Source organism: Periplaneta americana, chromosome 17 (genome assembly GCF_040183065.1).
Source record: "Periplaneta americana isolate PAMFEO1 chromosome 17, P.americana_PAMFEO1_priV1, whole genome shotgun sequence".
Classification (NCBI taxonomy): Eukaryota; Metazoa; Arthropoda; class Insecta; order Blattodea; family Blattidae; genus Periplaneta; species Periplaneta americana.
Genome location: NC_091133.1, coordinates 126430889 through 126440721, shown reverse-complemented (window position 1 = coordinate 126440721; position 9833 = coordinate 126430889). Strand labels below are relative to the sequence as shown.

The following is a 9833-nucleotide window of genomic DNA, read 5'->3' as shown; positions in this document are numbered from 1 at the left end:
TTTCTCATAAGAGAAAACTGCCAAGCTCCCAAGCCATGCAAAGGCAGTGATCTGTAGCAATGAAAAACAGTTCCCAGGAATACCTAAATTATACAATTTAATGTAGGCTATAGAGTTAAGCAACTTTCCTTGCTAGACAACTTCCACAAATATAAACAAAACACATTAATGCTTTTACAGTATTTATAGGTAAGCATCCCTTATTCACGTACCCTTTCTGATTTAAGAACTTAAACACCACAATTTTAACGAATTACTAACAGTTCTAAACCCTGATCACATATAATATATAGATTGCCATTACCATGACAACATATAAAAGAGAACCACCAGGTCCTCCACTGTCGGAAATGAACTTTTTTTTTGTAATGACCGCTAGATGGAAGTACTGCTGCAAGCTATTACTCCATGCAATTCCAACAGGATTATAACGCGACTTTTTTGCAATCGCTAGATGGCAGCATAGTGAAATTGATAAAAATAGTTTGCCTTAAAAGTCCATTCGGTTGATCAATCTGTAACATGTGATCAGGGTTTACGCCCAACAAATCCCTCAATTTATTAAGCTCAAGACTACTTTATACACATGCATTTAAATCTTCTACATGGTCGGTGCTGTTCAATAAGGATTTTTCTTCCATTCCCGTCACAGCATCCCAATTTTCAATTGAACTACACGCATATAAACAAACACAGACATGAATATAAACACATTAAGTGCCACGGTGGACAAAAGGATAGTCCGTGTTGAAATTATGAAGCCTAACTGCACATCAGATTACTTAGTTTCCAATTACTGTATTTCATTTCATTTGTTGCATTCCATAGATCCTGCATCAGCGTTGTAGCTTTAAGATGTGCAACGAGTCAAAAGTTGTCCAATTTTTTTAGTCGATTATTTAACGACGCTACATTGACGCTGTATTTAGCGTCGACGTAATTGTTGATAGTGAGATGGTATTTGGCATATCAGCCCCATGGTAGAGCTCTCTCTCTCTCTCTCTCTCTCAACAAGTCACTCAGCTGAGTGCGCTCCTAGTATAATGGCAGCTGACATTGGATACACGTCAACATATATATATATATATATATATATATATATATATATATATATATATATATATATATATATATGCTTGGAGTCAGGCCACAAAGGGAAACAGCAAAGGAGGAAAGTTCGATCCGGTGCTGTGGATTGAATAGGGCGTAGCTCAGTGGTCAGAGCGCTTGGTACGTAGAACCAAGAAACCGGATTCGATCCCCAGGGCCGGAGCGAATTTTTCTCCTAAAATATTAAACACACCTTATATCCTCATTTAGATCTATATCATACTGAACTAAATGCTGATTATTTCATGACAAAAGAAGTTAATAAAAAATGTCTCCACTACCACATTTAAATATGAAAATTAATCGATATGACTGTACTGTTACATTATTTGCTAGCAACATGCTTAAGACATTCGGTAAGTAATGAAGAATGTAAAAGTTACCGCTACTTCTAGTTTAAACATTCCTCTCACGGACTATGGAGTAACAATACGATATGCAGTCCTCTACCATGCAGTTAGAATTATTGGTTGAGTAAGGTAAACACAGACTAACAAAGAAGTCGTCTTTAAGTACACTGAATAAATCTTGAAATCTCATCCAAAACAAATTTAGTAAAATAATATGCTGCACGGTACTGGACAAGCCCCGGATTTTTAGGGTTTAAGAAAATTAAAATTGTTTTCAATCCACATTTTAGGATTTTAAATCTCCTATTTATGGATTTAAACATTTATGCGAAAAGAAATAATAATAAAAATTAGCAACATAGTATTACTATGAGGAGTACACGGCAAGAAGGATGAATTCGCATTCGAGTCCATGATGTTCCTTGTGCTTTTCTTGCGCGGAGGAAGGAGCGGAAACCAAGGAGTTGCCCCCTACTACTCTACTAGTAACCCCCAGCAAAGAGTTCGCAATGCATTAGTACAAGGACATCATTTTATTTTTACTTCAATTTTTATCGTACCTGAGTTTTTGAATGTACTTCACTCCCACCCCTTCTATTAATGAAGTTCAACCGTCCTCCACACAGATCCAAGACCGCATATAAAGTCATAGTAAACAGTACGTTCCAAAAATATGTTCGCGTTTTCCAGTGACGTCCAGTACTGTCGTCCATTTGCCTATGTCATATCCCGGTTTCCCCCACCAGCTTTTACTCGCCAGCTAGTGGCTGGGCTGTCTTAGCTCTTTTCTGAGAACATTAATTTCTGTTAGGAATTGAACGTCTGCGTAATATTATACAACTGTTTAAAATAACTTAAATAAAAGGGCCTCGTTAAGTAATTGACTGTCGCGTGATTTCCCCCCTTTCTACGACCCTACGACATAACCACTTGGACGGACAGTAGATAGTATGTCTGAGTAATTTTATCTTTTCGGATCGGGCAGAAGTGAAGATTGAATTTACAGCGCGTAAGGTACTCTTTTATAGAGTAGACACAGAATTATTTCAATATGAGTTACTAGTACGAAGGACGAAACTGGTAATTGGGATTAGGTACAATAGTCTATAGTGCGATAATATGCACATTAGAACTGAAGCCTGTATCGAAATGAACGGCCACCATTTTAAAAAATGTGTTTAAATATCCATATTATGATTATTTTTCAATTTAACTTCATTCTCTATATTGTACGCTAATGTGCTGTAGACAGTAGAATAATGAATACGTCCACATGGACAGCTCAGTTCGTGAGTAAAAACACTCATCGTTAATACTGTACTGTATTTTGATTAAACAAAAACCTAATGAAAATTATCAAACTCAAAACCGCGATATTTCTTAGTTTACGTAAATGGATGAACTTCTTTTCTCCCTCCTATACCTAGTAAAGTGATTTGTTTGTACATTACGCCAGTATCATCGAACTCCAGTCGTGGAAGGGGATAGCAAACGGCGTTGATCCAAAGGTATAGCCAGGTTAATATTAAAAATGTTAGTAAAAATAAAATGATGTCCCTGTACTTTGGTATGGTATAGTCATAGAGTCTATGTTATTTAATGCATACGATTTACGATATTAACTTAATAACTGTTAGAGTAATATAATTTATAAGAGAAGAGAATGGATGATCGAGTTAAAGAAGAAAACGAAATAAATTGTTATAATATAGCCTAATAGCTATTTAAATCAAGCCTTTAATGAGCATAAATTCTTAAGGCAAAAATATTAATATGCTCTAGGTGCTTTGATACAATTAATGCATAATATAATAAAGGGGCACTAGGTAGTCATAAAAAATAAATTCACATATAAAAACGAAAGTTCATGGGCTGTTGAAATTATAGGCTTACTTTCTCTTATGAGGGACCTTCTGAAATATTCCTTTGCAGCAGCTAGATTACATTATAGGAATTATTCTTATAAGATGTGTTGAAATCTGACATGGAAGAAATACCAGTGTGTTTGAAAGCATTCATTTCCTTGCATGGGATCTCTTACAAGCTCGTTCAGGTACTACAGAATTCTCTCCAAGTCTACAGGTATGTCACTTAAAGATCAACGAGGAAAACATCATAATCATCACAACAAAAACATGATGATGTCTTCGAAAGTGTGCTCAACAACATTAAATCATTCAAGGGAAGGAAAAGTCATTATTGTCCGTCAAAAAGTGATCGAATATATCTTCCCAAAAATCTCGACATTAAAAAAAAATGTATGAAAACGTGTCTTATGAATACTAAAGAAAGATTTTCAACATCAGATTTAACATATCTTTTGGATATCCACGCCATGACATTTGCAATACACGTACATGTGACAAGTTTCAGGCTGATCTCAAAGTTTATGAAAATTAACTCCCTGATAACATTGTGTCTTTTCTTCCTGTACTTGAACGCATACTATACACTCATATACTCGTAGAACGTAGACTGACACTGTATTCGCTTCGTTTCTGTGTTTACGGCTAGGTCCGGTCTGCCTTCTAAGCTTCATACAACAAATGGCATATTACGCTGAATGATCCGGCAACTCTATTCAACCTTTTTGCCTGTATTACAGTTCATATATTTCAATGCCTACTGTTAGACTTGGCTGCTGGCCTCACGCCCATATGCCGAAGCAGAGGTGGACGATCATCCAACCAGAATGGTGGTATCGTGTGGTTAGCACGATGATCCACCCAGCCGTTACAGCGGCATTCGCAACCGGATTTCGCTACCTATCGCAGCTCCCCAAGCGCATCACGATGCTGGGTGGGCACCGGTCCCATACACTGGCCGAAAATTTAATGAGAAAATTTCTTCCCCCATGAGGACTCGAACCAGCGCGCATTCCGTAACGCGAGTCCTAGGCAGGATGCCTTAGACAACGACGCCACGGCGCGGGACATTATTATAACATAATAAGTCTAAAAAGTAACCTGATGATTCACATGGTGGTGATGAAATGTTTTATGGAATTATTTACCATTTTGTACAACAGTTTATCTTTATTAAAATGACACCCGCAAACTATTAATTTACTTAGTGCTCCTAACATGACACTGAACAATGTAATATTTTGACATTCGAGTATTATCAAGAGTAAAGGCTCATTCACAATGAAAATTAAACATAACGTAAGCGTTAACTTAAGAACATAAACGTTACGGTAAAATCAAGATCATTCACGATGGGAACATAAACATAACAGCAAACATACTTGGTAACCATGGAAACATAACAACGACGCCAATTCCTCATATTCTGTCGTATACTTCAGCGCTCCACGATTGTGTTCTGTTTGCAAATCACGAAAGCATAAGCATGAAAGTTTGGAGTTTGCAAACTTTCATGTTAACGTCTTACGGTAATGTTTATGTCAATGATTATGTGAATCATTGTGAATGATCCCATTTGGTAGCCTGGGCGCAAACTTCTATATTTATATTACGGTTATGTTTAATTTTCATTGTGAATCAACACGTAGAGCTGGAAACCCGGGTTCAAATCCTGGTGCCGGAGAGAATTTTTCTCTGTTCCATTACTCTTTCATCGTATGATGACGCAGAATATCTGCATGGAAATATCATATGTACTTCGGTACATTAAAATAATATATATGATATGCATAAATCACGAGTGATTTAAGATGGCGCTTATTCCGTCGGATCCCGGCCAACTAGTCACTCATAATGAGTGCACCTCAGCACATATGTGGACTTCAGTCTTACGTTCATAGATATTGTGACAGCGACGTGAGAATCGAACTCACGACCAGCGTCCCGCAAGAAAGCAGATCGCACAGGCTCCACGGAACATTGAGTGACGTCGCGCGGTGGAGAGAAGAGAGAGGGTGTATTACGTCAACGCGACGAGGCTGCGCGCGCAGCTGCTACTTAACGCAGTGAATGTGGAACGACCTTCCCGACTATTCCAGAAATCCGTCGAAGTGGAAGACTCGCGAATTTTCGAGGCTACGTCGCTGTGGTTATAAATTACGGTCGCGAAGGAACGACAGGAGAGTTTTCAGTTATTCAGTCAGTGAGTAAGCCAGAGCAAGCAAGCCAGACTTGTGTGCCGGAGTTCGACTCGAGTGTGCGTCCGCATCTGCGTCAGCATCCGAAGGCCTGAGTTCGAGTGCAGTGGACCGCAGTTGGAGGGACCTGAGTTCGAGTGCAGTGGACCGCAGTTGGAGGAACCCGAGTTCGAGTACAGTGAACTGTCTCTGAAGGTCTGTGGTTCGAGATACTGTGAACTCGAGTGACTGAGATAGAAGAACTGTGAACTGAGAACTGATAGTTCTGATTTGTAAATAGTGCTTTGTAAATATTAGTTAAGATTAACAGTTCATTGTTGTGCGTAATAGTCCAAGTAAATTGTCATTGTCGTCGGTGGAGTGCTATAACGAATACTGTGTTAAGTAAAAATCCAATTGTTGACGAGAGCGTTTAAGGCGAATTGTAGAAAGGAATTATTGTTGTGGCGAATAAATTACATTGTTGTTACTAATAAAATTTACAATATCTATGACGTAGTGCAGAGGGCGGCCACTAGAGGGAACTCAAGAGTTGGAAGTTAAACTGAGACGATTCTGTCCGACATCAGGATGGGTATCCGGTGTGGCTTAGTGGCTAAAGCATCAGCACGTAGAGCTGAAAACCCGGGTTCAAATCCCGGTGCCGGAGAGAATTTTTCTCTGTTCCATTACTCTTTCATGGTACTGTTTCATTGAATCTAATAAATAACCTTAATATTGTTTTTCTAGAGGGTACTGGCCTGTTAGGAAATTTACGTCTGAATTTTCGCTTCGTTGAAACAAAAGATTTTCTATTCTTTATGTATGTGCTGTATAGGTAAATACGTTTCCTTAATGAATATCTCTTTACCATTACGAAACGATCTGTTCTCCATCTCAGCTAAACGAATTCTGTCAGAGGTCAGGTTACAGGTAAACTGTTTTATTTATGGACGTCGTAGTGTTGATATGAATGGGAATGGTCTTGACTACCTGCGTCAGTATACATGTCTCAGCGGCAGAAGCGCGGCCTCCCATTGGGCACGCGCCCGGTCAATCATCGCGGCCATGATGGCGAAGACGCACTGTAGTAATTTTAGGTCCTAACCTACAAATTAGGTATTTTTTAAGTTCTATCAAATTTAACGTTATTCGTCGGTACATAAAACGAAAAAGGAAAGTGATATTTCGAAAGTATAGAGCTAGCAAGAGAATATAGCCTACGTTCGAACCTAAGAATCCAGGGCTTGGTACTGACATCTCACTCAGCATAAAAATATAACATGCAATATTAACATAGTTATAACTAGCTAAAGTTAAAAGAGCATGAAGGCGCATGGACGTAGAACTACATACTTTCATGACCTCGGAAAGACTGCATATTCAATTTGACAGAGGTTGGGAGTGAACCCGAGACGTTTCAGGTTGTAACCAATTGCTCTACCAACTGAGCTACCTAGCTGCCACATAGTTATGACTAGCCTACATAATCAATTATTTTCTTCTTATGTCCAATGGCAGGGTCCTTAACTTGTTATTCGCCCCAACTCTACAATTGTGCTCAGAGACTAACTAGAGTGCACCACAGGCACTCGTAATAAATGATATTGGAGAATTACTGAGATGTCACAGGGAAACCAGAGTACCTGGAGAAAACCTCTGCGTTGCCTGAACCATGTGCTTACTCAACACAAGTCATAAATTCAGGGTAGACCAAGATTTGAACACCTGGCTTATAAGCTTAGAGCTCTATCACTTAGCCACCATGATGGTTAATCAATTATTATTAGGGCTAGGATTTTGATGACCTTATAAATTATGAAAAAATGTCCTAAAAACGATGCATTTATGACCTAAAAATCTTTCAAAAATGCCCTAAAAATTTATCTTACTTAATTGACTTGAGTAGAAAAAGAGGTTTTGTACTACTTAATATTTAGACTAGTAATTAAATTAAATTCTAGTACCAACATTTAAGTTTATTTAATTTTACATAATTTTTTCTAAGTAGTACACTTTAATTAATTATTTCACCTGATGTAATTTCCATGTAGTCCACCACATGGCCACTCTTATCTGGAATTAGCAGGTATAGAGGAGTCTATATTGAAGGAGTGGTTGGACTGATCCATTACATGGGGTGTACTACGTTAAAATGGCAATATTTGTGTATGAAACGATTAAAATATTGTAAAAAATAATGGGTGTTAATGGACAAAATATGTAGAGAAAAAAATCGAAGGATATAAACATTATTTTACATTAATAATGGTGATTTATGGCCAAAATCAAATGAAAATGCCTAAAAAATTACCAAATAAAACAAAAGATGCTCTTATGAGTTAAAACAGGCAAAAAATGCAAAAAAAAATGCCCTAACAAATACGTCTTAAAACATTCAGTTTATCACATAACATATAAATACTAAAGCAGCTATGTTTCTGGCTTACTAGAAAAAAGATGCAATTCCATCAAAATCTTAGCCCTAATTATTATACAGTGAGTCCCAGGAACATTCCTGGTGTTTGTCAGCCAACCAGTGGCAGGTTTCCCATCCTACTACCGCCATTGCTTGCATCCACAAACTCACAGCACTTTGCCAGACTCAAACTTACGTATTATGTTATATTTATAGTATAATTGCATATCTGACCGCAGAATTACCTATCAGCAGAGGGTTACGGCCTGATTGTCACTGAGAAATAAAGTGAATGCAACTAATCTTCGTATGCTGGAGGAACTGATGCGTGTGAATGGTAGCATGGATATGATATAATATAATACATATAATATATTTATCTATGATGGTAGTTTCTTACGACAATGTGAATAATAGTCTATTTATGTATTATCGCATAAAATGGGCAACACTTCCAGCAGCAACTGTGAGGAGGATGAGCACCGAATGTTATTAATATAACACAGTGTACCCCTCATCACATATAACATATTAATCTGTCTAATAGAATTTCAAGGAAACCACTTTTATCAATTTCACTACGCTGCCATCTAGCGACTGCAAAAGAAGTCACGTTATAACCCTTATGGAATTGGATGGAGCAACTGCACTTCCATCTAGCGGTCGTTACCAAAAAAATGCTTTTTTGATGGTGGAGGCTCTGGTGGTTGTTTCTATTTTATGTTACCACTTCATTATATGGGAATGGCATGTGATCAGGATTAGAATGCAAATTAAACTAGCCACTAGTGTAGCTCAAGCGGTAGTGCGTTTGCCTGCTGATCCGGAGTTGCACTCGGGTGTGGGTTCAATTTCTGCTCGATTACCTTACCAGTTTTGGTTTCTTCCGAGGTTTTCCCCAACCATAGGGAGTGTGTCGGATAATGTAGGTATGGCGAATCCTTGGTCTCATCTCGCCAAATACCATTTCGATACCTGCTACCAATTCCATCAGCATTAAATAACCCAGTAATTGATACTTACTTACAAATGGCTTTTAAGGAACCCGAAGGTTCATTGCCGCCCCTCACATAAGCCCGCCATCGGTCCCTATCCTGTGCAAAATTAATCCACTCTCTATCATCATATCCCATCTCCCTCAAATCCATTTTAATATTATCTTCCCATCTACGTCTCGGCCTCCCCAAAGATCTTTTTCCCTCCGGTTTCCCAACTAACACTCTACATGCATTTCTGGATTCGCCCATACGTGCTACATGCCCTGCCCATCTCAAACGTCTGGATTTAATGTTCCTAATTATGTCAGATGAAGAATACAATGCGTGAAGTTCTACGTTGTGTAACTTTCTCCATTCTCCTATAACTTCATCCCTCTTAGCCCGAAATAGTTTCCTAAGCACCTTATTTTCAAACACCCTTAACCTATGTTCCTCTCTCAAAGTGAGAGTCCAAGTTTCACAACCATACAGAACAACCGGTAATATAACTGTTTTATAAATTCTAACTTTCACATTTTTTGACAGCAGACTAGATGACAAAAGCTTCTCAACCGAATAATAACACGCATTTCCCATATTTATTCTGCGTTTAATTTCCTCCCGAGTGTCATTTATATTAGAGTAATTGATACAGTGTCGTTAAATAACCAAGCAAAGAAAAGGTTTAAACTGGGGAAGTGCTATGAGTTCGTGGATGCAAGCAGCGGCTGTAGTGGGGAAGATATCACTGGAAACATTCAATGGGACTCAATGCAGACCTGTTAAGAGTGTAGTTGCTATTCATTATATCAAAGTTCATTATGGTACGCGACATCAGACAATCCGTACCAAGTGCAATGTCTCATAATTTCGACTCACTTATACAAGTCTGTAAACAAGATCCAATAGTGGTTCACTGGTCTTGACGTTTTCAT

At 38.2% G+C, this 9833-nt stretch overlaps 1 protein-coding gene across 10 annotated transcripts in view; it reads right to left on the bottom strand.

Annotated features, from left to right (window-relative positions):
* The window catches only part of LOC138692649 (ribosome-binding protein 1-like), a 163455-nt gene that overhangs the window by 151295 nt on the left and 2327 nt on the right, over positions 1-9833 (bottom strand). The window lies entirely within an intron of this gene.